At 34.6% G+C, this 23,189-nt stretch overlaps 1 pseudogene; it reads left to right on the forward strand.

Annotated features, from left to right (window-relative positions):
* LOC125146534 (dynein axonemal assembly factor 11-like) overlaps positions 1 to 21,223 on the forward strand; it is a 115,806-nt pseudogene extending 94,583 nt beyond the window's left edge.
* The last annotated feature ends 1,966 nt before the right edge of the window (positions 21,224 to 23,189 follow it).

The following is a 23,189-nucleotide window of genomic DNA, read 5'->3' on the forward strand; positions in this document are numbered from 1 at the left end:
AGGTCTGCTCTCTGCTTGAGCTGGAATATCTATCTTCTGCACTTAGACATCAATGTTTCTGGGTTTTGGGGTTTAAACACTTGGCCTAGGGGGGTCTTGATGGCTCAGCCAGTTAGGCATCTGACTCTTGATTTTGGCTCATATCATGATCTCATGGTTTGTGAGTTCGAGCCCTGTGTCAGACTCTCCGCTGACAATGTGGAGTCTGTTTGAATTCTCTATCTTCCCCTCTCCCTGCCCCTGTCCCCGTCAAAAATAAATGAGTAAACTTAAAAAAAAAAAAAGAAAAAAGAAAAAAGATTTGGCCTAAAACTTACACTCTTGGACTCCTGATTCTTGGGCCTTTGGACTCCATCTGGAAGTTATATCATTGGCTCCTCTGGTTCTCAGGCCTTTGGACTTGGACTAAATTTCACCACTGGCTTTCCTCCTTCTCCAGCTTGCAGATCTTGGAACTTCTTGGAATTCCTATAATAAATTCCTATAATAAATTCCTATATATATTTTTTTCATCTGAAATATATATATATATATCTTTTCAAAAGCCTACACCCTTTGAAGAATGAAAAGCATCACAGAAGACAAGTAATATTAGAGAAGGCATTATGTGTATGATCAAATTGTCTGTATCGTACATTACCTATACCTTCACGCTAGAATATAGGTCATTTATTGGGAGTAAACTAGAAATGGAAATAGAGACTAAGTGGAAGTGACGAATGTATATGAAAAATTTATCTATCTATAGGTATCTATATATATAGATCTAGATATATATTTGGCTTTATTTCTTTGGAAAGCCCTAATAAATGTGTGTAGTAGGATTTGAAAGATGGTCAAGCCATCACTCAATATCTGAAATAAAAAGTCAAAGCTGACTTTATTGTTTGCTATAATAAGAAAGAGCTATGCTGGTCAGGCGTACAAGGTCATATATTAGGTCATCCTTATACAAGGATTCAGGGAAGCATGGTACTTAGCGATTGGCTAACTTTACTTCTAGATGTGTAAGTAGGCAAACATAATTTGTAGAATTATGACGCTATAGAAGGATGACACTGTTGTTAACTGGTTGGAATTCAGGGACATATTTTTAAGAGATAGTTCATTGTTGATTGGCTGACTTTCAAAAGCAAACGGCCAAAATTAATTGGTTGGATTAATGTTTGTTGAAGTGGTTGTATTTGTCAGGGTTCAAAAAGAGAAGCATAATGGGAATGTATATAAATCAGTATATACAGATTTATACCCATATCTGTCTACTCTTTTGTCCTTCCTTCCTTCCTTCCTTCCCGATTCTGCTTTGTAAGTGGAAGTCTCTCTTTATCTCTAGCGAATGCCTAAGCCCTCTTTTGAGAAATTCTGATTCAGTCATTCCCACCCAAAATAATCTCTCAAGTTTAGTGTCTATTGATTACAGATTTTTTCTTTTGTTAAATTTTTTATGTTAATTCCAGTATAGTTAACATAAAGTGTAATATTAAATGATTATGGATTTTAATTATATCTGCAAAATCTCTTCATGGCAACACCTGGATTAGTGTTTGATTGGATAAGGGGGAAAAGTTGTGTGTATGGTATAAAATATCCATTTCTTCTCTTCCACCCTCCAACTTTTGTGAGATACTATCTCTTATTACCCCCCCCCCATCCAAAAACATACTAGGAAGGGAATCTGGGGGATCTATCCAAGATGAACCACCATAAAGTTATCACACAAATTTTCTGTGACCAGAGAGAAAATCTTTTCATTTGTGGGAACTTTTGTTATTCTTATCAATCTTTTCCACTATTTCCTTTCTCTAATTGTCCCCTTTCCTTATACCTCACAACTTTTTTATACTTCACTTACTGCATCCAGGAATGTATGTGGCATAGAATAAAGTCAAAGGAAAATCACTTTGTTCCTGGTCTTTCTTTTCAAAACCCTAGGCCCTTTGGAAAATGAAAGCATCACAGAAGACACAAGTAATATTAGAGAACATATCATATGTATGATTAAGACTTCATTACTGGGGCGCCTGGGTGGCACAGTCGGTTGGGCGTCCGACTTCGGCTCAGGTCATGATCTCGCGGTCCGTGAGTTCGAGCCCCGCGTCGGGCTCTGTGCTGACAGCTCAGAGCCTGGAGCCTGTTTCAGATTCTGTGTCTCCCTCTCTCTCTGACCTTCTCCCATTCATGCTATGTCTCTCTCTGTCTCAAAAATGAATAAACGTTAAAAAAAATAAAAAAAAAATACTTCATTACTGTCTATTACCTCTACCTTCAGGCTAGAATGTAGATTATTTGTTGGGGGTAAACTAGAGATGGAAATAGAGACTAAGTGGAAGTGATGGATGTGTAATCAAGGTAACTACAGGACAGAAGGCATGCTGGGTAATGCACTGAAGAGCTGGCCTGACCCTGTATGAGTTTAAGATGAAGGTGAAGTTCTACCTTCAGTTTAGGTAATGCTATACAGAAGAACTGAAACATCTGGAATGGGAAAGCACTCTATTGTGTATGTCTTTAGGTAGATATGGTTGCTTAGAATCAAAGATATTTCCTATTCCTGGTTGAGACAAGTAGATGACCCACATGTACCTGAACAGCACAGAAGTAGAAGAGGATATTCTTGGACCTGAAGGAATATCTCAGGTGTGACCTTTGTGGACCTAGGTCTGAAGTCTGGATAGATTAAGGATATCCTACTGGAAGCTTTAGTTAATTGCTGACTTTAAGAACTATACCCAACCTACAGCCCCAAATCAAATTAAAAAGTATAAACTTAGATACAGTCTCCTGGAAAAATGTGGGAATAACTCTCAAAATGATTAATACCAAATTTCTTCCACCCCGGTAGAGAGGTGGCTCAAAATAGAAATTAGTAGAATTTATAGAAAATAAACATATAAATTAAAATTCAAATACATGAAATCCCTTTGGTTTTTATATTTAATAATTATCAAGTTCTGAATTGTAACTGTAATTACCATCCCAGTATTTTCAATACTTTCTATTTGGTGCTTGAACTGGGGCTTTGATCTTGTTCTTTCCCTCTTTGGCTCTAATACAGTCATTGGGCTTCAAAAAACTGCCTAAAAAAGCCCCCTTGCTCCCACTTTTTTTGAAGAATTTACTTCTTATGGATCATAAGAATAAGAATTTAAAACTTTAAGCCTTTCTACATTCTGCTGGTCAATGAATATGTACTATAGTATGTAATAATACCTAAGTCATTCCTCCACTCTGAACCCAATCCAATTCTATTATTTAATTTTGGAAACGGATTTTGAACATGGGCCTGTTTGACTAATCAGATGATCATTTTCCTATTCTTTTCTATTTAAATGCTGAGTGGCAGAGCTGTATTTGGGAGGGCAATGATTTCATTACACCAACCAGGGGAACTGCCATTCCAGCAAAATAACAAAAGCCAAGTTGGCTAAGGGAAAATGTTCCCTATCACACTGAAGGAACCACAAGAGAAATACCGACAAATGTCACCTCAGACACAATGACTACAGGATTACAGAAATCTAATTAGCTATTTCATTAACTGAGTCTTGTCTGTGGAGATGGCAAACAATGAGGATGCAGAAGCATCCATTCATTGGAAATACACGGAACTGTCAAGGAGATTGTTCAATAATTTGTTCTCTGTATTTCTTCAGGTAGTGGAGATGGGGCTAGCAAGGTTGAGTGACTGATTTAAAGAGATGCATTTCAGAGGGTTTTTGAAAACAGACCACTTTCAGGGAGCGAAATCTGCTGTTGTGGATAATATTGACATTAATGCTTTAGAAATTTCATTTCTTTATGCCAAACAAGCTAATTAGGTAAATTTATAGACATGATATACCAAAGATCGCATCTGACAAAAATCATGAAAAAGATGCTATTGGCACAATTGCATTTTCATACAGCCCTTATACTGTCTATGGATTATAGGTTAAAACTCTTGGAAGGCAAGTGCCCGATCTTATTAGTTCTTACATCCATAGGTTTTAGTGTCCCATACATTTGAAAAGTAACAAATAAGTGAATGAAACAGTTTTTAAAAGGAACAAAGGATTTTAACTTCAAAATAACAAAGCAGAACAAAAAATAAAGCAGAATGAATCTAAGAGAAATGGAAAGAAAGTGATGTTCCTGTTACAATTTGGTTGAAACAAATTACCTGGTCTTCAATTTAATTTCCTAGTAAAATGTTAAGAATTGACATTGGATTTTGATGAGGTTGTTATTGTAGATAAAACCACTGAAACAGATAGTGGTCCAGCTTCTGTCAATTGTATCTTTATATAGTTTAGGGCTGGCCAATGTATCCTTAATGGATACTGCACATTAGCAAAGCACACAGTGCATGATTATCCAGTTACCACTTCCCTGGTGTCATTGGCAACTGTTGCTTTGTGACTTGGCCTCTCTCACTTAATAGTTCAAAAGTTTACATTGGTTAATGGTAAGATCTTAAGGCTTTACCCAAGCTGCCTTCCAGGCATGGCTTCCAATACTTCAGAGAAGCAGATAGATGTATTGTTCCTACAGAGAGATGCATAAAGAAAAGTGAGTGAACATTCTTTTTATTAACAAAGCAAAGCAAAGCAAAAACAAAACAAAAGAACAAAACCTGGTAGGCAAAAGGCTATGGGAAGAAAAGGAAGACCCAGACAGAATGTGAAGGATGTTGGGACTGGTCCTTTAAGATAACTAAATAGTCAGCAGAAGGGAGTCTTAAGTAGTCTAATGTTATTTATATAATTGGAAACATACCACTCTCAGTACATTAAAGAGCAATTTGTTTCCATAAAGTTGTGAGGACATTCTGAATTTTAGAACAACTTGATGTTCACGTGGATGCCAGGGTTCTGATTACACTTTATTTCAAGGCTGAATCTACATATAAAATATGTGAGCTGTTTCAGTTCTGCCAAGACAGCAATTATGAAATGAGATGTTAAGACAAGCACATTGGTTACTTTATTCATAGGATGTTGTATAGCCCAGCTGATTGACTTTGGGGGGCAGTAGTTCAAGCATCATGAAAATAATGCAAAGTTTCTTCTCTTTAAGAACTAAACTTTTAGTTTCCCATCCTGTGTTTGCGTTTCAGAATATAACATAGGGAAGAACAAAAGGCCAAACTTCTAACCAATGAATAAGCACTTACATCTCTATGAACTATCACTTTCCAGTTGAAGAGGTTGTGATACAACCCCCCAAATTCAAGACAGTGATACTTAAAAAGATCATCTGCAGAAAAATAAAATTCAGCAAGAATCACCAATGGTAATTCATGACATTTAATTTTTTTCCAGATATATTGAATTTGTTCAAAAACTAATTTTCTACCCAAAGTAGGCACCAGAGCAAGCAAACCTAATAATAGAATATTGGTTTAGAATACCAAACAATGAGATTAATGAAGTAATGCATTGTATTGGAGAAAACTACATTAAAAAAACCCTAAATAACAAAATTGGTTACATTAAGTATAAAAACTAAAGAAAAATATTTCTTTAAAGAAATATTTAAGAAAAAGAAACCTTTAAGGCTTCTTCTTTGCTCTTTATAGATTTTCAGGCGAAAATGTCATTTCAAAGGCTGAATTTGAGTTGGTTTCTTTAGAAAGGGCTAATGCCGCTTCATTGACTAGGATTAACGCTAACCTCCCTTGTTAAGTGGAGTTGGCTGTTTGTTTCAACTGAGGTCTCCTGGATATTTTACTGACATCAGTGTTGATCAGTAAAAGATAAGGAGCTCATAAATGTAAATGTTATATTTCTTAGTGAAAATAGAGCTAAGACAATATATTCCCTCAATTTCAATTCCTATGTGAAACTAAAACACTTTTAAAAAATCCTAGTCATATGAACTGAAGCCTATTATGTTTCCAGCATATACAGTTTCAATTTCTTAATCTGTAAAGTGAGGCTAATAATAATACTCACTCTTTAAAATATTATACAAATGCTGGCGAGAATTAATAATGAATTTGGAAATAATCATCCTTAAGAAAATGATATGCTTTTCTATATTACTCACATGAGTAGGAGAGACTCTCTTAACCCAAGTCTAGCTGAAAAATAAGAGCTCTTCTAGAAAACCAGCTGATGCTCATAGCACACTGGAACTTGGCAAGTTACATGCTGATTATCCTTTAGAGCAATGGTTCTCAAACTGTGGTCTGGGAAGCTTCAGAGATCCTTAACATACGTCCAGAGTTTCTGTGAGGTCAAACTATTTTCATAATAATAGTAAGACATTAATGACATTTTTTTGTGGTGTCAGCATTTACACTGGGGTTACAAAAGCAAACTTGGTGAAAAGTGCCACAGAAAGAATCAAGGCCATGACGCCAGGGTGCACTAGTGATCACTGCCCTTCACCATCACAACTAACCATAAAAACCATGCCAGGACAAGGGCAAGAATGTCCTTGATGAAATAATGAATAATAACCTTATTAAATTTCCATCCTTTAGTACACGTTTATTTTGTATTCTGTGTTACCAAACGGGAAGCACTTCTGCTTCAAACCGGAGTAAATTGTCTCTAGGGACAACGCTTTTATAGTTGGTCAAGTTGTGCTCATTAGCTGCTCTTTTTCATGCAACATCATTTTTACTTGACAGTGTCTGACAGATGAACTACGATATCAAGACGGGCCTTTTTGGATTTTCCCACCAAAAGGCACAAAGTAAGGTTATCACTGTATGGAAAAGTAGACAGTTTGTTACCAATCATAGAATACCATAATTTCAAGTGAGAATTAAGATTTGGGAAGACTTATATCTGTTATGTGAGATTGACAGCTCAGTTAAAAATGTATCTGCTGATAACTGTGGGCTTTTAAACAATGCAACTTTTGGTTTAATGAATTGGATCAACATTTGAAAGTTTTGCATAATTCAGTGGACCAGTGTTTTTCAATTGATGAATTCATGTTGGTACAAATCCATTCAAGAGTAAGAGATCTATTCAATAGATTTGAATGTGATATAGTAAGAAAAGTTCATGGATGTGAGCTGAAACTCCACATTGCAACTGACATTAAGAAACTGTCTCTTGGGGTGCCTGGGTGGCTCAGTGGTTAAGTGTCTGACTCCTGGTTTCAGCTCAGGTCATGATCTCATGGTTTGTGAGTTCAAGCCCCACGTCAGGCTCTGCACTGACAGGGTTGAGCCTGCTTGGGTTCTTACTCCCTCTCTCTCTGCCCCTCCTCTGCTCACTCTCTCTCAAAATAAATTTAAAAAAAACATTAAAAAAAAAAAAAAAGAAACTGTCCCTTGGTGTGTTTTCCTATAACATGAAAAATATATACAAAATTATTTTAACAGGTTTTCAAGTACTTTCCAACTATATATCTATATATGAAGCTGGATTTTTTTTAAAACAAATTTCAGCCAAAGTAGCACAGCACAGTACATTGCATGCATAGGCAAATATGAAAATCTAGCTATCTTCTGTTAAGTAAGTCCTTAAAGAGATTAAAAAAAAAAGAAATTAAAAAATACTCCTCTTTTCACTAATTATTTTTGTTTTAAAAATGCAACTATTTTTCATAATGTCAGTTATTTGTGTTAATCATGAATGGGTTTATTATTTCAGGGAAATCAATTAGTGCTTCAGAAATTCTCAGTTTTGATTTCATATCAGATAATATTGCTAGATATAACCACATAAAACAAGCTCTTTGGGATCCTTAGTCAATTTTAAGACTGTAATGGATCTTGAGGCCAAAAGGTATGAAAACTGAAAACTGCAATTCTAGTACATGTATGTACTTTTGTTCCCTCAAAAAAAAAAAACCTTCACTAATTTATGTTTGTTTTAAAGTTTATTCACTTATTTAGAGAGAGAGAGGGCAGGAGGGGGACAGAGAGAGAGAGAGAGAGAGAGAGAGAGAGAGGATCTCAAGTAGGGTCTACGCTATCACCACAGAATCCAATGTGGGCCTCAAACTCACAAACCATGAGATCATGACTGGAGCCAAAATCAAGAGTTGGACACTTAGCTGACTGAGCCCCCCAGGCACCCTAAATTTTATTAATTTGTAAACAAGTTAATGTCTGTTGTACTTTTCATTGTAATCCAATAATTGATAAAACATTATTCACAATGTTGAATTATATGTATCAAAAGTTTTAATTTCTTTTGTTTCTATGAAGACCAAGTTAAAAGTAAAGACCTTTTTTAAAGAGCTTATAAATTAGATGTGGGTGAAGTAAATGTAAAATAAAATACTAAGGGAAATATTGTAAAGATTTGGAAGGATTCTGTCCATAGTTTGTAACATCCTTAAATCCTTGCTACCTTTTGAAAAAAAATAAAATTAATAATCTTAAGAAAAATTACAAATATATACCAGGTAAGAAAGTGAAGTAAAACTAAAGTCAGAAGTACCATGTGCGTTGGAAAGGTCTTGTTCCCACAATGAAAACTACTGTCTAGAGCGCCCGGGTGGCTCAGTCAGTTAAGCGTCCAACTTTGGCTCAGGTCATGACTTCACAATTTGTGGGTAAGAGCTCCACGTTGGGCTCTGTGCTGATGCTCAGAGCTTGGAGCCTGCTTTAGATTCTGTGTTTCCCTCTGTCTCTGCCCCTCACCTGTCTCTCAAAAATGAATAAAAACGTTAAAAGTTTTTAAAAATACCATCTAATCAAAAACTCTCTGTATTGTAACTAATAAGATATTTGAAGTATATATGCATTGCTTTTAGTGGTATATTTTGACCACTTTTGAAATTAATTGACCAAGGGGCGCCTGGGTGGCTCAGTCGGTTGGGTGGCCGACTTCGGCTCAGGTCAGGGTCTCACGGTCTGTGAGTTCAAGCCACGCATCGGGCTCTGTGCTGACCGCTCGGAGCCTGGGGCCTGTTTCAGATTCTGTGTCTCCCTCTCTCTGACCCTCCCCTGTTCATGCTCTGTCTCTCTCTGTCCCAAAAATAAATAAACGTTAAAAAAATTAAAAAAAAAAGAAATTAATTGACCAAATACTAGTTGTGCTAATACTAGTATTGAGCTTTTAGTTTTGTTACAGTTTACAGAATTCATTACTTTTCTATAAATCTAGTTTCTTCCATCAATTTATATCAACCTCATTGACAGATGGTTTACATAAAATCAATTCAATTCATTTTTAGTATATATTTGTTAAGTTTTTGATAGTTATTCCCTGGTGTAACTATCTGCCCATCTTGAAATAGAACATATCTATTACCTAAGAATAATCCTTTACGTATAAATCCCTTTTAATCCCACCACATAGGAAACTAGCATCTGATTTCTGATTCTAATCTGACATTAGGTTAATTTTTCCTTATACTGAATTCAGTATAAATAGAATTATACAATACGTACTATTTTATGTCTCACTACTTTCGTTCAGCAAATCCTTTTGTATAATTAGTAGTTTATCCTTTTTAATGCTGGATAGTATACATTGTATGAATACCTGTTGATTCGTTTACTCATTTACTTTTTGGTAAATGGTTGAGTACCTTCAGTTTTGATCTACTAAGAATAAAGCTGCTACAAACATTCATGAACACATATTTTTATGCACATTTTTTTTGTTGGATCTCTGATAAATGTATAATTAACATAAAGAAAACTGGTGAACTTTGAAACAAAATGATTGTACAATTGTATACTCCCACAGGCAGTGAGTAAGAGTTCTAGTTACTCAATATTCTTGCCTAAATTTAATGCTAACAACTTTTTTTTTTGTATATTTTCTTTTATGTAAGTACTCTTATCTTTTTGGGATTTTAATCACCATCTCCCTGATAATTAATGATGTTGAGCGTCTTTTCACGACTTCTTTAGGCATTCTTATATTTTAAAATCCTGTAACCATTATTATTATTTTCTTCTTATTATTAAGTTTTAAAACTTCTTCACTTGTATATTATGGATGTGTCTTTGTTATGTATCTATCATATATGCATATGTATTTTTGCGGTTTTCCCTTTAATTTTATTAATAGCATTTTATTAATGATATTTTATTCACCACATCCTGTAAAGACCAGAGTCTTTTTTATGCTTGTTTTATTATATTCTTTAAGAAATCTTTGCCTATCGGGGCGCCTGGGTGGCTCAGTAGGTTGGGAGGCCGACTTCGGCTCAGGTCATGATCTCGCCGTCCGTGAGTTCGAGCCCCGCATCGGGCTCTGTGCTGACAGCTCAGAGCCTGGAGCCTGCTTCATATTCTGTGTCTCCCTCTCTCTGACCCTCCCCTGTTCATGCTCTGTCTCTCCCTGTCTCAAAAATAAATAAACGTTAAAAAAAAAATTAAAAAAAAAAGAAAGAAATCTTTGCCTATCCCAAACTTATAGAACTCTTTTCTTATATTTTCTTGTAAAAGTCATATTGCTTTATACTTTTGCATTTAAGTTAATGATCTATTTTGTGTTAAGTTCTTGATATACTATGCTATAATGTAGTATAATAATTGAAATAACTTGATATAATATAATATAATATAATATAATATAATATATAATATAATATAATATAATATAATATAATATAATATAAATAATTAATATAATACAATTTGATTTGAGTTACCTTGGCACCATTATTCATTGACCACAGAGGTCAAGAATTCTCTCTGGGTGCTCCATTCTTTTCTATTATTCAGTATATCTATCTTTATATCAAATAACTTGGAGTCAGAGACCAAAAATACATTTCTTATTATGTAACAAGCATTAATGTGGATTACGTTAAGTCTATAGATCAAGTTAGGAATAATAGACATCTTACTACTGAGTCATCATTTTGTCAAAAACTTTCTTTTTCTAATGTTTATTTTGAGAGAAAGAGAGAGAGAGAGAGCAAATTAGGGAGGGGCAGAGAGAGACAGGGAGAGAGACAATAACAAGTAGGCTTTGTGCTATCAGCACAGAACCCAAACAGGGCTCCATCTCATGAACCGTGAGATCATGACCTGAGCTGAACTCAAGAGTCCGACATTTAACCAGCTGAGCCACCCAGGCACCCCATCAATTTGTCAAAAACATTTCTATCTCTTTTGAAATATCATGTACTGTTTCTTCTTTATATTTTTGATATGGTAAACAACATGGATTGATATATGAATTTAAAATCAATTTTGCATGTCAGGAATGCACCCCATTAGTCATGGCACATTCATTTTTATATATAGATGATTACATTTTTACAAAAGAATTTTGTATCTATTTTCTTGAAGAATATTGGTTTTTGGCTTTCTTATATATTTTGTGGTTTTGTTGTCAAGGTTGTAGTTGTAGAATATGCTTTATGTTATTTCAAGCATTTCAGTTTTTTGAAACTTGTTTTATGGCTCACAATATGACCTTCCCTCTTGAATGTTCATATGCACTTGTAAAGATTAGTTATTAGGCCCTTTTTAGGTATAAGTTATCTCAAGTTACTTGATAGGGTTTTTCAAGTGTTGTATATTCTTACAGACATTTGGTGCGCTTGCTATTCGCTCTGTCAACCAATGGAAACAAATGTTAAAATTGCCGGCTGTGGTTCTATTTTTTTTTTTCTCAATTTTGCTCTGTGCACTTTGAAGCTTTGTTACTAGATGCTTACACATTTAAAATTGTTGAATATTCTTGCAAATTGATCCTTTATCATTATAAAATATTTCTCTTTATCATTATGAACCCTCCTTATCTTTATCTTATGGTACATATATATTTTTTATTCTTTTCCTCATATTCTTTTATTATTTTTCTTTGACATCACAGATATCTGCATAAAGCATCAGTGCAGGACTTTTAATCAAAGCAGGTGGTGATTCATTAATTCAGCTGAAGGTCTTTGTGGATATCTGATGACCAAGAAAGTATACCTCTCTGATTGAAGTTATCATTACGTTTCCTGCTGTACACAGCTGTCCAGAAGCAGTTAAAATTCTTGTATCCTATGTTAAAGGTGTTCTTTGGTGGTGTCTAAGAGCATTGTTCTGTCAATAACTGCATGGTGACATTTAAGGCTTTTCATCTTTAGTTAGTTGTTTGAATAATTGTTTCGGTAAATACTTTTGTCACTACTGCTAGTTAGCTTTGAGCCAAAGCTTAATTTTTGTTTCCTATTTTATCCATTGTTAATTTACCCTTTCTTGATTTATTTTAAATATTCATAGTAATTACCTTACGTTTAAAACAAGGCAATATCCTGTGTTTTCTGTGTTTTCCAATTCCCTAAGCTTCAGTAACAGTTTTAGTAACCTTTGCTCAGTCACACTTTCCAAAGTATTTTTAAGTCTTTAACTCACTCTATGAAAGCATTTGCTTTAATTTACAGTTGTTTCTGTTTTCCTGACTGATTAAAGACTGATATTATATTTGCTACTAGAAATAGTTTTAGAAAATGTATCCCTAATAATGGCAATCTAAGATTAGTTTTGTAATTAATGAGAACATATCATACTAGTAGTCAGTTCTATGCAATGGAAACAAAGGAACTTATTACACGCAATTGCTTAGAATGGCATACCTATTGAGATGATGTTTGGGGGACCAAGGTGCTGATCCAACGGAATATTAGTCTAGAAATGAGACCAAATGCCAACAGACTGAATGGTTGCTCTAACTTCACTAAAGATATTGCAGATACAAAATAACAAGTTTAGAGCTTAGAAATCTTGGCTCCATTCCCATTAGAGACCCAGCAAACTTATAGAACTACACTAAAATAACTGCTTATCATATAGAAACAGTGTCCATTATCTGTAAGCCGTGAGCAAATCGTTCTGTTGCTTAAATTAGAAAATAAGTTAAATTAACAATTTCATTAAGTATGATAATGTGAAAGTAAGACTATGCAATGAGAAAGAGTGGAATTCAGTACCTTGTAATGGGGATATTTGAGTGAATGAAGATGAATGAAAAATCATAAACTCACAAATACATTGAGACTCCCTTGCTAGCTGGTCAGCCTTTTATTATACCTTTGAGCATCTATGTTTGTAGAGACTATAATGTTTTCATCTGAGGAAAAGCCTTTTTAAGAGGATACTGTTCTCCACAAGGTCCACAACAAAACCCAGACACATAACTAGAGTCAGACAGCAGCAGTCAGAATACCCCATGCAGATAAGAACAAAGTCTGGATTCCATGAATATAGCATGAACACTGAAAGAACTGAAAGATTGTGTGTGTGTGTGTGTGTGTGTGTGTGTATGTGTGTGTGTGTGTGTGCACATACATACATATATACATACATACAGAGGTAGAGAGTAAGAGAGAAAGAGAGACCTGGGGAATGTTTTTAGGGATTGATTGAATAAATTTTAAGGTTTTAAATCAAAGAATAAGAGACATCACATTGAATTGAACCAAATTAATCAATGTGGGTACAACTTATCAGATAGTCTGGATTCACTGTGTTAGCTTGAGCAACTGTCAATGGCTTTAGTAATTTATTTGTTGGTTGACTATAAAGTGGACTCAGTGGCAGCCTATAATAAATTCTGCTCTGTCTCACCCATCAGATAAATGTCTGAGTTCAAATGTTGTACTTTTCAATTTCTTGCATCCCTGTTTAATTTAATTCTATAGATTTCAGTCCTCTTGTGAGAGTCTTCAATTAGCGTCTTTCTCCCTGTTTTTCTCCATTTCTTGAATACAACAATCATAAATGTCTAAAGCCCTTGTCAGTTCATTAAATATATGTACCATTTATAGGGCACTTTCTATTTTCCCTTATATTTTGATTTTTTTTCTTGACTTTTGGTCAAGGTGTTTCTAGTTTTGTTTTGTTTTTTAAACATAATTATTTTTAAAGGAATCCCAGATACTGAGTGTGAAAAGTATAACAGTGTTGCCAGGATTTTTTACCACAAAACCTGAGATTTGTTGTCTTGCCACGTCGAAAAATGAAGAGGTGGGCACAAAATGAGCAGAAGACAAAAGTTTATTAGAATATAAGATTAGAAAGGAAGACTAGTAGGGAAGCTCTCTTTACAGAGAGGGGACATTGGAAAGTAAATGCCTGAGGACTATAGGCAAAGGTCCTTGTTGTATAAGGTTCTGGTCAGCCCTCCCCCTAACTTCCCCCTTATTCCTTCTCAGATTCTACTCTTAATGGCTTGAAAGCTCTAGGTGCTGGGTTGTCCATTCCTGACTGGTTTACATTGTATGAGGGGTGGTCTATGGCCATACTTAGTTCTCTTCAAATTCCTGAGGGGAAACCTCCCCTGAGGGGAGTGGGTGGGGTCTGTTACATTCTTGAGAGGAATCTTAGCCTGAGGGGCTTGCTGTAGTCAGACACTCCCAGCATGATTCAAAAATCAGTGTTTTTCCCCACCCAGGGACTTGAGGCCCTAATCTTTCCCTCTCAGCCTACTGAGTCCTATCTTCTCCTATCATAACAAATGATTTAACTTCCTCTAAAAAGAATTTACCTTACTGGTCACTAGCAAAATGTAGTAGTGGACAATTCAAGCAAGAGCTATGCTACATCAGGCTCAGTTTACTCAGTTTACCCTTGTAATACTCTGGCACTGCAGGGTTTCCAACCAACAGTCTGATGTCTCTGGCAGGGTTCTTCTTCCTAATAGATCCTAAACTCTAATTCAGTATTTTATTTACATTTGATAAATGTCCGAAGCTGAAAACCTATCATGTACTTGTGGTTTCTCTGTCCTCATAATTCCCTGGGAAGTTTCTTCAGGTTTTACAATTCTCAGAATTACCAGCAAGTGTCCTTAAGGGTAGAAAATTCTGTGGTCTATTCACCCCCTGTGAGATTCTGAGTTTCTGAGATTCTCCACATTCTAGTGCCTTAAGCCCTTTAGTTGCCTCTGAAGCTTTCCACTGCCCTCAAGTAGATAATTTGTGTAATTTTTATGTAAATTTTCTAGTTGTTCCATGAAGATGCACTGCTCTGCTATCTAAAACTTCCTAACCGAAAATGGAGTTTGAAAATATTTAATTTCAATATATCTAAAGGGAATATTAAGTGAATTAAAATAAATATGTATCAAAAAGATGAATATAGTGACTAGTCCACTTTATGCTTCTTTTGCAGGGAGAAAGTGAGCATGTCTAAGTGTAAGAGACAGCTACATCATGTTTGATGAAAGCACAATATTGTTCTTGTATTGTTCAAGAGTTAATTGGAGTTAGGCCCAGTACAGATGACCATAGGAGACGACACCTCTACTTACTTTGCTCTCCATAGTAATTAATTTCCTTTTGTTTGTTGAACTTCCTTTTTTTTTTTTTTTTTTTTTTTTGCATGTATCAGTATCTTAGGTGCTAGAAACTATATTACTCAGACTTTGTTAGCAGTAGATTCAAACTTCGGTTATACTAGTAAAAGGTGCTCACAGAATAAGAGAAAAATAGAAGAGAAGCAAATATGGTTATTTGCTGGTGTATGCACTTCAGGACATGATAAACATTGTGTTTTGATGGAAGCATTTGGGTATCTTCTTCTTTTTTTTTTTCCCCTTCTTGAAAATTACGCAATTGTTCTGAGAGGACCAGAGATCATTGGCTGTAGTTTTTTGAATGTCTTGTATTAATTTGCTAGGGTTGCCATAACAAAGTACTCGAGACAGGATGTCTTAAACAAAAGAAATTTATTTTCTCACAGTTCTGATGGCTTGGAAGTCCAAGATCAAGGTTTGGTCAGGTTCCTATCCCCTAAGGCCTCTCTCCTTGACTTGCAAATGCCCACCTCACTGGGTTCTCACAGGGCCTTTCTTCTGGGATGCACATTCCTGGTGTCTCTCTCTCTCTTTGTGCCCAGATTTCTTCCAATAAGGACAGCTGTCAGATCATTGTAGAACCCACCCTAAAGGCCTAATTTCAATTTAAACAAATCCATAGGCCCTTCCTCCAATGCGGCCACATTTTAAGGTACTGGTTCAGTGTATGAATTTGGGTGGGATACTACTCAGCCCATAACTTTGGGTTTCTGATAATCAGAATGCTACCAGAAGCTTTACTGACCTGGAAATCCAAATCCTTCTCACACTTCTGTAAAGTTTTATTCCTTCTTTTAGCTGTCTTCCAATTGAAAACACTTAGGTGTTTTGTTTTGTTTTGTTTTGTTTTGTTTTGTTTTGTTTTGTTTTACTTAACCTTGTCTGACAGTGAATCAAATATATCTTTATTTGAGGTAAAGAACTCTTAATCAAGAAAACATTTTAGGAATTATCTAGATTAGTGTTAGCAAACATTTTGTCCAAGTTAATCTTAAGTTTTATGGGCCAAGAAGCAAAATCAAGGATTTCATTTAAATGTTTACATATTTACATAGCCATTTAAAATAAACAATTTAAGAATGTAAAAAACATTCTTAGTTTGTGGGGAAGATTGGGTTCCTAGACCATATAGTTTCCTAGTCCTTGATCTAAATTATTTATTTTTTTCTAGATACAAAATTCTGAAGCCCAAAGGGGGGTAAAAAACAAAGTGTTCAAATCACATATGAACTATTGGGAAAACACATTAATAACCAAACATTGATCAGTTTGCACACTGCTTCTTGGTTGAATCCTTTGTCTTCTCAAAGAAAGAGTATTATATAATAGCCACTATTTCCACATTAATTTCCTTATTAAGCTGTGTAGTCTCTGGCTTCCGGTTCTGTATTTTAGCTAAGACTGAATCCAATAATAGGAGATTTATAATTCTCTATATGCACACTCATACAAGATGTATGACAGGAGTGGAGAAGCTAAGGTAAAATGTTGAAATAAATGATTTCATTATGTGAATTAAGAACTTATTTTTAAAGAAAAGTATTTGTTGGAAAGATGATAGTTGTCATCACTTGTGGTGTTTGTTTTGCTCAATAAATTACATCAACATGAAAATCTAAAAAAATTTAACAACTTAGATTTAAAAGACCTTTTGCATATACAGGCCATTGTGTCAATGTTTCCATCTTTAAAAGGTAGACATAATTAACAGGATTTTTTTGTTTTGTTTCATTCTTAAAAATTCTAAAGGTTCAGATTTGATTCTTTGTGTCTTGGGGGGAAAGTCATATTCTTTTACACTTAAAAAATAAATATTAGATAAAATTTTTCTACTATATTTTAAACATCTGTAAACATGCAATGCATATATAAGCTGAGAAAGACTAGATAACTCGCTAAATCATGTTTTCTATGTGAAATACATTATTTACTAGTGGGTTTCCAAGGTTACATTCCTTAAATTCCCGAAGATGTAGTTTTATTTATTTTTAAAATTGGAGTATGATGGCAACTACACTGATTTTTTAAAAAAGGTCATCCTGTGAGATTGCATATGTATTATACATATTATATATATAAACATTTTGGAGATGATCATATTTTCTACTATGTAGAAAGTGCTTCCTGAAGGTTGACTATTTCCTATGTTTATTTTTGATTCTACCATTTACACAATGCATGGTTGATAGGTAGAAGAGAGACAGTCAGACAATGAGAAGATAGAAGGTTATATACCTAATATCTCAGTACAGAAAACCCATTAAGTGAACACTATTAGAGAAAAGGTAATAGACCTATTTTATAATATAAATTTGTGCTTTTTTTAATTGAGTAAGGAAAAAGAAAAAAATTTAGGTGCTTCTCTTTGATATCAAGTTAGATTAGCTGTTTAAGCTGTTTTTGTAAAAGAGAAACTCATAATCATTACATCTGCTTTTCATAGAGTAATAAACAATCCCTCCTTTCAATAATCCATGATCCAAGAAAAAAGAAATATGTTAAAATAATAAGGAAAAAGTAGGTGTACAGATTATATGATTGAACATGTAGAATATGTAGAAAATCTTCAAAAGAATATGCATAAACATATTTATAAATAAGTTAGGCAAGGTAGAACAACATGAAAGTAGTGAAAAAAACCTAGTATTTCCATATAATAATAAATAAGAAGCAGATAAAAATCATATTATATAAAACCAGTTATAAAAGCACCAAAGTATATCACATAGGTAGGAATTAATTTAACAAACATTGCACAAGACTTCTGGTTGGGGAAAAATATTGAGAATAATTAAATAAGATAGATGGATAGGTACCAAATAATACATGATCATGGGTTGCAATTTGACTTGTATAAACATTTCACTTCTTTCTGAATTTGTTGATAAACAAAATGCAATCTTAATAATTCCCAACACTTCAGTTTTTCATTTGTAAAAGTTGATGAGCTGATTCATAAAATACACATTGAAATGTATGAAGGTTCAGGAATAGATAAGATACCTTTTAAGAAGAACACCTTTGGAATATCTGGTCTAATAGTTAGCAGGAATTATTTTAAAAGGTTTAACAATTATGATAATGTGATATGGCTACTAGGTTAGATAAATACACAGACCAGAATAGAAAGTTCAGAAATAGACTCACTCATTTTTAGAAATTTGATATACAGTAATGTGGCAATCCAGAGCACTGTATTAAGAAGAAAAAAATCGGGGCGCCTGGGTGGCGCAGTCGGTTAAGCGTCCGACTTCAGCCAGGTCACGATCTCGCGGTCCGTGAGTTCAAGCCCCGCGTCAGGCTCTGGGCTGATGGCTCAGAGCCTGGAGCCTGTTTCCGATTCTGTGTCTCCCTCTCTCTCTGCCCCTCCCCCGTTCATGCTCTGTCTCTCTCTGTCCCAAAAATAAATAAACGTTGAAAAAAAACATTTAAAAAAAAAAAAAAAAAAAAAAAAAAAAAAGAAGAAAAAAATCAAGATGCTGTGTAGGTAGCAATACATGAAAAAATAAACAAACTTGACCCCTACAATACATGAAGGTAGAGCCCAGATTGATTTTAAAATTAAATATGAAGGGAAAAAACTATAAGATTTTTAAACAATTTTATAAGAAAATGTTAACTCCTTAGAATATGGAAATAATTAAACAAGAGTAAGAAAGCACTGTTCATATGGGAAAAATTAATAAAGCAGACAGTATAAAAAATCTTGTACTTCTCTTGATACCTTTTCTCTTTTTTTAATTTTTTTTTAATGTTTATTTTTGAGAGAGAGAGACAGAGCTCAAGCTGTGGGGGGTGGGGGTGGTGGCAGAGAGAGGGAGACACAGAACCTGATGCAGGCTCTAGACTCTGAGCTGTCAGCGCAGAGCCTGACATGGGGCTGGAGCACATGGACCATGAGATCATGACCTGAGCTGAAGTCAGATGCTCAACCAACTAAGACACTCAGGTGCCCCAGATACCTTTTTATCTAATAAGGATGTTTTAGTTACATTTTGGAAGTTAGTTCTGATCTTTTAGAGATGGAAGCTTATATTTTTACCAGTAAAAAAAAAAAAAATATATATATATATATATATATATACACACACATATATATATACACATATATATACACACATATATATATTTTATCTATATCTATAACTATATCTAATATATATATCTTGGAATAATTCAATTGTGTGTGAAAGTGGATGGGGTAGAGGTGAAACTAGATTGTCCATAGACTAATAATTCTTGAAATTGGATAATGATAGACATACGTTCATTATGTTCACTTTGCCAATTTTCTCTTAAGTGCTTGAAAATTTTCACAATAAAATGCTTAAAGCAACAAAGTAGGAAAAATCATTTGCCATGCATATAGTTGCCAATGAGCTATGTCCTGAATTGGTAAAGAACCCCTAGAAATCAACAGGACAAAAAGGTAACAGAACAGTGGCTAAGAGATTTGAGCAGACACTGGACAAAAGAAGACATTCAGATTTCCAATGACATAGGAAAGGGGATCAGCATCGGTAGTCATAAAGGAAATTTAAATTAAAATTGTAGTGATATACCACTGCACACCCACCAAATGGCTAAAATTAAAGCAAACAAATAAACAAAAGATTGACAATACAAACTACTGTGGTTTCTATTTCTCTACTGAGACAACACAAACACAAAAGATGTGGCACAAAAAGAACTCTTAGATATTAAAGTATAAATTATTACCAACAATCCTAGAGGTCCCAATCAGGCTTCATAGGCCCACAGATGGGAAAGGTACCATGAGGCAAATTACAGAAGATCTTCACTAGACAGAAAGCCAGACTTCCAAATGCAGTGACTGTGTAATTTTCCCCCGTGGAGGAACTCTCCTTGCATCAACAAGAAATAGAGATCATCTTGACCAGTGGTGCCATGTTTTAAAAATTATCTACCTTCAAAATAATCCCTTTGGAAAACTCAAGAAACTTGAATATTTCAATTTAGCTTTTAACAACCCTGAAAAAATTAAGAATTTGGAAAGACTGAAGGGTCTACAAAATTTACCTTGAATGTGAATTTCACCGGAGAGCTGATCAACAGAAAAACCCTGCAGCACAGCATCTATCTGAAGGAGCTCTTTTGCATATATAACCCAAGTGCTGACTTTGAAGGGTACGGGAAGTTGTTGGTGGCAATTCTTCAGCAATTAAAATGTGGGTTGATAAATAAAGGAAGTTCAGAAAAGATTCAGGAATTGCAGAAGTATTCAGTAATTGGGCAGGAAAGGCATATTGTCTCAAATGTGCCCAAGATAGAAACATGTGGCTCAGAAGAGACTTCAAAAATAGCATAAAAATAGACAAGAAGAAAAGTTACCCAGTTTTGCCAGATATTGATACACAGATATCACTACTGTCCTATCATCTTTAAAGAACAAAGACCACCAGATGCTAGAAATAGAAGAAATGGAACTCAATCAAAAGAAGTCAGATGAAAGCAAAGAAGACCTAGCATTCTGGTGTAACCTCTGAGTTTTCTTCTTAGTCTACATTGGAAACTCTTAGACAGATGGAAAAATAATGGAAAGACCAAGAAAAATTATGTGCTACAAGAAAGAAAGGGAAACCACCAGAACTTTGATCAGTGAAGATGGAAAATCCCTGAAAATAAATGAACCCCAAACTTAACTTCTCTGTGAAAGATGATGAAAGACATAACCAGATCATCCTGAATCTTGCTGTCTATAGGTAAATGTGATTGATGTCGATGTTCAATCACCCTATGTGTGAATAATGGCTAAAGGAAAGTCATTTCAGCTTGCACTTCCTACAGAAGTCAAACTTTAAAGCAGCTCTGCTAGAAAATCTCAGACAACAGGGTGTTTGGGAATCATGCCCCAAACAGAAGTAATTACAGGTGGCAGGAAAGCACCCAGGTCTGTGAAAAATACCTTGAACATCAGCAGAGAGAAAACAAAAGAAGCAAACAAACAGAAATTAGAAGTAGATTCTAACAAACACACAGTCCCTATATGGCTAATATAGTTCAAAAAGAAAAACACTCACCCAGAAGTGTTGGATCTGAACAAAAATTATATCGGTTGATGAAGATCCACATTTGGCAGATAACCCTGGAATGCCTCCATTGATTTGAAACATCAGGCTGCATTGTCATAGACTATGACCCATAACACTTAGTTTTACTTAGTTCAAAGAGTGTGTGTGTAACACACATTTATGGAGTAAAGAGAGTTATTTATCAGTATTACTACTCTAAAGCTTTCACTCTCCTATACTTTGTGTATTATTACTTAAACAGTTTAAAGTTAAAAGGAGACCTAAGTATCTTATAGCCGATTATTTGTTTATATAAAGTCTTGGCTAGGGAAAATACTCAAAAAATTACTGTTAGGGCACCTGGTGGCTCAATCAGTCAGACTTCAGTTCGGGTCATGATCTCATGGTTCATGAGTTTGAGTCCCACATGGGGCTCTCTGCTGCCAGCACAGAGCCCACTTCGGATCCTCTGTCCCCTTCTCTCTCTGCCCCTCCCCTGCTTGCACGCACTCACACACACTCTCTCTTTCTGTCTCTCTCAACATAAATAAATAAGCTTAAAAAAATTACTACCAATACTTTGTAGGACACTTTGGAATCATCTACTGTATTTGAACTTATACATTTCCCATGATCCAGCAATTCTACTCTTTGTGTGTACCTGAGAGAAAAGCATAACAGAAAAGTTATAGAAGAACTGTACAACAATACACTATTTCCATAGGATAAATAAGGAAAAATTAAAACATAAATATTATATAAAAATAAATCTACATAATTTAAAATCTGTCATGTATCTATCTATCCATATATCTAAGAGTCCTTCTATATATAAAAGTTCATTTACAACTGTTAAGTTTACCTACACTTAAAATTTAGGACATTAAGTACCTATAGGAAGAAGAAGGGGTAGTGAATGAAGTCAGACCAGGGCACCGGTTGCACCTGTGATGCTGGCAATGTTTCATTCATTGCCCTTTTTTGAGATCTCACAAATATCCATGTTTTGATACCTTATGGGTGTTTACATTTAAGGTTTGTGGGTTTTTGTATGTGTGTGGTATACTTTCATATATGCTTGGAAAAAGGAAATTAGCTTAAAGTGAAATATTTGGTAATGCATTTGGTGAGTGTTCAGTGTATGTGAAATGTCAAGAAATAAAAATAAGCAGTAATCGGTCTTTAAGTTGTCACTGTTACCTGGAGAATGACAGCAGGACTCTTTAGATGCCAGTTTGCCTGGATTCTAATGGACTCTTGGAGTTCTTTCAGTTTGGGGCTTTAATAATTCATTCATAAGATCTAGAACTTTGCTTAATATCTAAGAGAGTTATTCTACATAAATCATAAAGCAGCTTTGTAATGTTTTTCCTTAGCAATTTATGCTAAGACAATGCAGACCTACTCTTTATAGACAAATTGTTGCAATGTTTATCCCATGCGTATCTCAAAACATTCTTTGATTTTATTAATGTCTCTTCTTAAGATCCAAAATCCCTGATCTAAACCAACTGATTATTTTACTTCAATGAATATTCGTCTTTAATATTTATTGGTAGCACTTACCACTTGATACTCTTTTGAAATCTAATCATTGACTAATTTTTGAGCCTCTACTTGTCATTAGGTAAGCCTGATTTGTCTGTGGCAATCTAGTGCCCAATATTCATGAGGAAAAAAAAAAAGCACCTATTTTTTTTTTTAATTCAATGTTGAATGGTGTCTAATTGGATTGGAATCAGGTTGATAATATTCTTAAAACCCTAAAGTTACAGTCTTTAATAATAAAGATTTTAAAATCCCAACCACTGACTTAACAACCAATGCAAAAAATGTCTCAGTTTTGCTGGGAAAAATAGTTTTCCTTTAATATTCGTAAAGCAAAAGGATGCCGTTTTTGTTTGTTTGTTTGTTTTTCAATACACTTTTTAAAGAATTTGAGGAGAGGACTTGT

The sequence above is a fragment of the Prionailurus viverrinus genome, chromosome D1 (genome assembly GCF_022837055.1).
Source record: "Prionailurus viverrinus isolate Anna chromosome D1, UM_Priviv_1.0, whole genome shotgun sequence".
Classification (NCBI taxonomy): domain Eukaryota; kingdom Metazoa; phylum Chordata; class Mammalia; order Carnivora; family Felidae; genus Prionailurus; species Prionailurus viverrinus.